The following is an 8491-nucleotide window of genomic DNA, read 5'->3' as shown; positions in this document are numbered from 1 at the left end:
TAGCAACAATATTTTTTCATTATAGTGTCATAAATCACATGAAAGCTATTACCGTTAACATTACATTCATTATCAACTTCTGAAAAAATAATGAAATAAATAAAATGTTATTTTTCAAAACGCAATTCGTATTATGTTTCCCGTCGTCGTCCTAAATACCGCGCGCTAGTTGACTATCACTGCACCAGACAGCAAAACAGCGATATGTAGGATAAATAGTCATACAAAATAACATTATTTAAAACGTATCTAGGTTTATTCTTTTAGCAAAAGAACTGCACTGTAAAACATTATTTTTAAATAAAGTTATTTTTGGACCGTTAGATATAAAACAAAATACCTAACATCCTCCCATTGCCAACAGTATGACGTGTTTGAGCTTTTCAGAAGTTTGGGAGGTCTAACATGTGGAACACATCTACAGGTAACGCATATATAACGCATTTACTCATCGATCATTCTCATCACGCCAGCTTGAAAACTTACACCTGTAACGCGCCAGGAAGGATGTGCTACCGGTCATATTGATTTGAAATTCTCCTTCAAATGACCTCTCGTGCGTAATTTACCTCTCAAGAACCGACGTCCGGCGAGGATGGATATTTTATTCATGACAACGTACATGTATATACTTTTTTGTTGCCTTCGCCTTTGGGCAGAAATAATCTTGTGGGCTGAGATCTGAGCAATTAAAGGTTCGTGGCTAGCGTCTGTTAAATATTTCATCCGTACCGAGCCATGGGTTCATTCTGTGTGCATCTTGTACATGTACATGTTTTAAAGGCCCACTACTTTTTCCGAAAAGGCAAAAAAAATTTAGAATGGGAAACGTAAAACGAGATCGATAGTTTTGCAGAGTCGCAAAAGCTACATATTTTATGTATTACCGTTAATACTACACTCGTCATCATCATCGGGAAAAAATATTAAAATAACATAAAACGTAACGTTATTTTTCATAACGCAGGTAGTTTTATGTTTCCCGCCGTCGTTCTAAATACCGCGCGGTAGCACAGGGGGGCTAACTCAATGAAAATGGATGGTGTCATACTTTTGTGGTATTTGGTGGATGGACTGATGAATATATGTGACAGTCATGTGATTTTTTTTTCAGAAAGGGACGACAGTCGCCATATTGGAATTTTTACCCCCGCCTCGATTAAAGTTATTTTTTTCACAATAGTATACCTTTTTTCCTAGAGTCATAGTCACGCATCAGTCATCCGATAATCCATAATCACACACATACCATGTAAAAGCGTATGAACGATGTCTATTTAGTCAAACGCAATAGTTTAATCCAAAATTACCGACATCGAAAGCAACGTCCTAGTGGAGAGCGATTAGAGTGAATTCCCCTGCAATGTAATTCAATCGGTTTAGTCAGAGATATTCCGATACGGGTTTTTTTCGCGGAAAATTTGAATATTAAAACGTATCGGAATATCTCTGACTAAACCCATTATTACGCCGATTCCGGGATACAACATTCAGTCAGTTTAGTCATGTGACTTTCATCACCACGTGACTTAATTTAGAGCACATTTGAAACAAAATGGCGTCATATGTAATGATTGAACACGGGTGGAAAATTACATATCATGATAGAACATTTAACATTAATTATCAGAACATATTGTATTAAATTTAATCTAAATATGCACGATAATTGAATTTAGATACTTTATACGAAATGACATGTAAATTACGGCATCAATCAGAGATGAAAATGGAAAAATCTGAAAAAGGCTGAAATTTATGTTTCGGGGTAAAATTATATGGAATTCCATATACCAGGAACCTATTTTCTGAAAGTCAAAATGGGTGAAATCAGCCAATCGGCTGAACATTTTCATCCCTGTCAAATGGAGCTGTCGCCTAGCAGTTGGAAATCAGCGGTATCTGACGTCTCACTCACAAATATTTCATAACTTACCTTGGTGTATTTTCCCAAAAATTGATAACAAATAAGAAACACAAAACATAACAGTTTATCTTAGTTCCGTTATCGAGCAAGTATTACCGACTATGACCTTTGCCAGGACATTGGTATTCTCTGCCTATAAGTGTCACCGCCATGACAGAAAAATGTGCCCTAAATTTTTTAGACTGGTTCCCTTCCCTTAGTTCTCTACTCTCCCGCCAGGCTGCGCTCCGCTCACTAGGGACCGGTAGCGGGTAACCATGATGATTTTTCTGATTGGTCAATCTACATATCCGGTTCACAGGCATCACTTTTTTTAGACGTGGGAAACCCCTTTACGCACGAAGCGACGGATCTTCACGTAAAGAATAAATAATTTATTTGAACGATATATAAACAAAAGTAAATAAGGTCTTAAGTTTTACAATCTATTTCGTGCTAACAGAGATTAAAGTGTTTAAACGACGTTAATGACGTTATTTTCTCTTAACGGAAGTAGCCGTCTCCATGATGACATATCATGCGCAACAATGATGCGCACTACTCTGGAGTTGGAATTCTCACTCAAGATGGCTACTCGCTACCGGTCCTCAGTGAAGCGTACGCAAGGGAGGTAACTGAGGCGGGAACCAGTCTATAAATTTTTTCGCGGTCACATGACCAAATCAACGTTTTCTACCTCCTACCCAGAAGAGTTCCTTGTATCCCGGAATCGGCGTATTACAGCCCCCTGTGTGCGGTAGTTGACTACTATGCAAAAAAGCGAAATGAATCTCCAGATTTATCATATATTACGCAGGAAATCTTGCATATGTTTAGTGTTGCTACCTCATCTAAGGCCATCGATATGTATTTTTTTTATGTTTTTAATGTTTTAAGAAACCTTTAAGTTTTGCTCCCTGGGTATTTGTACCTACATAGGTTCCAAAGAAATTTCTACCTACATATGGGTCAATATACAACATCCTTGGACCAATAAGAATATAAATCCATTTAAAGGTCCACTGCCTTTCCGAAACAAAAGATAAAAGTTTCTTGAAATCTAGAATAACATGGGAAAGTATATGATCATGGCCTAAAATGGGGTTACAACTCCAATCAAATACCAGATTCCCTACATGTAATCATTTCACTGATTTATATAATTACCGTCTGGCGCAGTGATAGTCAGCTGTACATGTGACGCGTGGTAATTAGGACGACGGCGGGAAACATTTAAGACGGCCAGATATGTGAAAACTAATATAAGATCCGATTTCATAGAATTATATTGCATACCAATCTGATTAAAATCAGCTGTTTGATACTCCGCTAACTACGTGCTCCGCTACAAACGAATTCTGATTGGTCGATGTTTTAATGATATTCTTAATTTCGATGGTCGCGCGGGACGGTGACCTCGATGGGCTACTGTCAGATGTTTGTAGCGGAGCACGTAGTTAGCGGAGTATCAAACAGCTGATTTTAATCAGATTGATTCCATAGAAGGTGTATTATAAATGATAAGCTAATAATTTTTGCGGCAAAATTATCAATCGCGCTTTACATTCGAATTAAAAAGAAATGATAAAGGACGTTTCGGAAAGGTAGTGGTTTAACTAGTGACTCATAAAAAAGTTTAAATGTGTCATATAAATGGGCGAAATTTTTGACATGCTATATTTTCTTAAGTCATCAATTGAAAATCAATTGTTTGGGTTTTATAAGATTAACGTCCAATTAACAGCCATGGTCATGTATGGACGTGCCAAGTTTGTTGGTGGAGGAAAACCGGAGTATCCGGAGAAAAAAAAACCCCACCGACCAGCAGTCAGTACCTGGTAACTGACCCACACGAGATTCGGACTCGCGACCCGGAGGTGGAGGGCTTGTGGTAATATGTCGAGACTCGGCCAACACGGCCCCCACTCAATGAAAGTGGGCTGTGGTGAAGATCATTCAAAGATGTAGATAAACATGTGTGGTGCTTTAAACGAGTTTACAACAACACAGATTTTATGCACTGTTATAGTTCACTTTTCATGCTTTATTTATGTTTAGATGAAAAGACTTCTGAAGAAGCCACTTTATGATGGTGTTCATTTTACCACGATATTCTATGAGGATAGAGATATTCTACCCGAAGGTCACAACTTGTTGTAATACCCCGAGGTTTGCCGAGATACTCCGAGGTTTGCCGAGGGTTTTATAACGTTTTGTTGCCCCGAGGGTAAAATACACCTGTCCTTCATACCTACATATGAAAGAGTATAAGACTCTTTCACATGTGGATATGAAGGATAAGGATATTCTACCCGAGGGTCACAAAATGTAGTAAAACCCGAGGCTTGCCGAGGGTTTTGCAACATTTTGTGATCCCGAGGGTAGAATATCCCTATCCTTCATATCCACTTATGAAAGAGTATTTTTCTTTCATACCTCGACGTTTTATTGCAATTTTACAACTATAACATCCCGCCATTTTGAAATAAATTCGAAAAAATCCACGACTGGAAGTCAATTTCCATACATGAAAAATTACGTGATATTTTCAACACAAATTCCGTTGCTTGCATCTTTTATAGTAAAACCAGTCAATTTTCTGAAAAAATGTAAAAATTTTACCGAGGAAATAGAGATTTTGTTGACGTCACGAGGCTTTATTGCATGGGTAGCCATGCAATACAGCCTCAGGCGACATGAGTATATTGCCCTAGACCAGCCAGTATTACACGTGTAGGTATGAAAGAATATTTTCTCTCATTCCTCGACGTTTACAATTATGATAATATCAATTTACAATCCCGCTACTTTTAAATAAGTTCGAAGAAAACCGTGACTGCAAATAAATCTTGCATACTCGGAAAAAAAACAATTATTTTAACACTCATAACCTCCTTCAGCACGGAAGTTTCTTCTTTTCTCGTTATCTTCTTACAAACTTCGAATTCTCTATCTTAGTCAGTTTTCTCTTGATCGTGTGCTGTCCTTTATTACCCATGGCCAGCTAGTAATTTCCACCATGACCAGTTTCTTCTTTTTGTGAAATACCAAACACTGTGTTCGTTCGCAGTGTTGTCTCAGTGGTCTCAGGAAAAATCAGTTTGTAGTATTCATATCCAACCATCCTGAACTCATCGGGTATTATCGTGAGAATACACATGTAATATCTATTCCCCGAGGTGTTCCGGATGCATATCCACCATAACATACCACAATCTTGTCCATTTTAGATCACTTAGTCTGACAGTGCATGCAGTGAGTTTTGTTCCCGTTGGTATTATTCCCTTCGTTCTTTCTGTGAAAGCTTGCACATTGTTTTTAGTTCTATTTTATCAGTACTAGACATGTCTAGTAACTTAACAACTCCTAGTTGCAGCACTGGCGACTGTTCCTAATGAACACCTGTCGACCACATCCATCCTATTTCCACTGCCACTCCTGATTCTCTGAATTTATTTTTCCTGTATATGTACCCCTGAAAATTCATAATGAACTCTTCCGGCATTTAAAAGGCCCACTACCTTTCCGAAACGGCTTTTAATTTTTAAAATGGGAAAGTAAAACGAGATCGATATTTTTGTATAGTCTCTAAAGTTATTAACTTACCGTTAATACTACACGTGTCATCACATTCTGAACAATTTGATTAAAATAAATAAAATGTTAATTTTCATAACGCGGGTCGTCTTATGTTCCCGCCGTCGTCCTAAATACCGCGCGGTAGTTGACTATCACTGCGCCAGACGGCAAAACAGCGAAATAACTCTCCACTGTTATCAAACATTACGCAGGAAATCTTGCTTATGTTTGGTGTTGTAACCTCATCTTAGGCCATTGGTATATATTTTTAATGTCATTAATGTTTTTAAGAAGCCTTTATGTTTTCCTCCGGAAAGGTAGTGGGCCTTTAAATCAGAACCGTTTAAATGTGTCTCCGTTGTTGAATGATTTAACTGCAGTGAAAGGAAGTTATAAAAGTGTTATGAAACGTTTTAATTGATGGAAAGTACCAATGAATTCAAAGTCATCCCTTCCTGACATTGCTGTGTTCTTATTTCCTTTTTTACCTCCACAATGCCTTGTGTAGATTTTCATTTTAGTCATGTCCTATCCGCGTTTTTGATTATATATCATGCCTAAATACTTGGTATGCGACATTAGAATGTTGCTGGTTAAAGCTTCTTACGTTAAAGTTATTTGTAAAGAGGTTTCATTCAGCCATATCGTTCTGTCTGTTATTTGTAAAGAGGTTTCATTCAGCCATATCGTTTTGTCTGTTATTTGTAAAGAGGTTTCATTCAGCCATATAGTTTTGTCTGTTATTTGTAAAGAGGTTTCATTCAGCCATATCGTTTTGTCTGTGGTGATTTGTTTTGTAGACCATGTTGTTACCTTTCCATGCTACCATATCTGTCTTTGTCATCAAAATGAGCTCTGCAGCAGAGAACTTCTATCCTGTAACAACTAAGTACAAATTATTCTCATGTGCTACCGTCTTTTTATATATGCCTTGTTCACATCTTTGGCCGCGCGGCGATGAACGTCCAATGTCTATACAAAAGACGCTACCACGACATCAGTTACTCATTGACGACCAATCGCGGATGCAATCTCTCAGACTTGCTTTGAATGATGCCTTTTCCTCCTGGATGTGATAGCATGCTGGGTCCATGGATATTTGAAAGATCTATTTCCCATCACTGCAAGACATTTTGCTTCGACTTTTCACCTTGCAGTGAAATAGACCTATGCATGTTGGTGTGCGAGCATGAGGTTTGGTTACATATACGCTGGAGATCGGTTAGTTCAAGCTAGAGTTAACATCCAGAAGATCCGTTCTCACACTGGAGGCAAGAAGATGGTGGCGAGGTCATATTTCCTCATAACTATTCTTTTTCACTGATACATGCATGTATATATACAAAAGTGTTTTTTTTTAAATTTTCCTACTGTTGTGTGTTGCTTCATATGTTTGGGGAATAAAACACGTCCGTTCATTTTACTGCATGATACTCCTCAATTGCTTCTGTGGCATGAAGTTTCAAATGATGCCAATTGGCCTCCTCAGCAATGAGGGCTGGATTGTCTCCACAGTACTCTTGGCGAAAGCTGGCCTCAATCTGGGGCCATGACAGTCTCCGATTACTAGTGAGCGTGTCAAACCAGACCAAGGCAGGGCCTTGTAGCCTCAAATGAAAACACGCTATAATTTGTTCATGGTTATCAACTAGGCCAGAGAGTGTGAGATAACTGTGAAACTCACGCAAAAACTTCTCTCCATCTTCATTCATGAATCCGGAAAATTTTAAATGTTTATCAGGGACGACGTCTCGAATGATAAATGTCGGACCGACTCCATGGCCACGTGATGAATTATGGGCGGGAACGTGAACATTATAATTACCGTCTGGTTGAGGGAAATCTGTCTGTGGTAAACTGTACCCCGGGTTCCCGTCGGGAGTCTGTGAGAAATATGGACGAGGTAGCATATTCATATTTGGATGGTCATCAGGGCATGGCATTTCAGTATTTGTCACAGCACCGTTCATTCCGTTTCGCGCCATGGCGTGATAGCGGTTAACGTTGTTCTCCGTGATCCCGTCAGCATGGTCACTCCATCGAATTGGTGTGTCGAGGTGCGAAATGGGGTCACAGCCTGAAGTAAACATACTGTTAGGAGTACTGCAAGTAACATCTATTAAATTCGGATTCTCCACCATGTTGTGTGTTGCTTCATATGTTTGGGGAATAAAACACGTCCGTTCATTTTGGATTCCTTTTATTCTTCTTAATTTTCTATCTTTTACAACAAAAGAGTTCCAAAGTTCCAAATGTGATTTAGAGTTATTTCCCCTTTGCCCACAACTAGATCGTTTCATCACTCATTCCAATACAATACTATAACACTACCATAACTGGTTGTTATACCCACTCCTGGAATCTAACAACAGTGATAGTTACCCCTAGAATATCGAGGAGTAGGATGTATTAATGCATCATGTGGTTCACTGAATTACGATAGCATGTAACCATGGTTTTCCAGAACATTCCAAACGATCTATTGACAGGACCAGTCTATTCATTAGAGACAATAAATATGGTAATCCGCAAGGTAGAAGGATTTTCGTTCCAAACTATGATATGGAGATGTATGGATCCGGCGGTCCGTCCAATAAGGGTTCTATTTTCTATTATAACTAATAATAGATGCTGTTTTCATAATTGGTAATACACAAACGTTGATCTACCTTACAATACTATCCCTTTAAAGGTCCAATATACGTAACTTTTCATTCTTTCTTGGAATCACAGACATTTACAATGATCGAACATTGTACTAATGACCTAGAACAAAGATGAAAGACGTGTATTATGACATCATTCCGTGCAGATAAACCTATGATATCGAACCGTCGATAACCGCTTTGTAAACATGCCTGCCACCTTGAAACAGTATTTTTCCGAAGCTTCACAGTTGGTCTCAGAAATGCATTACCGGGCTTTAGTCAACATTTAATGCAGAGAACACGTGGTAAATTTTTTATAAAAATGTTTGTGTTTCAAACAAAACTTAAAACTTACGTA

Source organism: Argopecten irradians, chromosome 13, assembly GCF_041381155.1.
Source record: "Argopecten irradians isolate NY chromosome 13, Ai_NY, whole genome shotgun sequence".
Lineage (NCBI taxonomy): Eukaryota > Metazoa > Mollusca > Bivalvia > Pectinida > Pectinidae > Argopecten > Argopecten irradians.
This window is presented reverse-complemented; position numbering follows the sequence as displayed.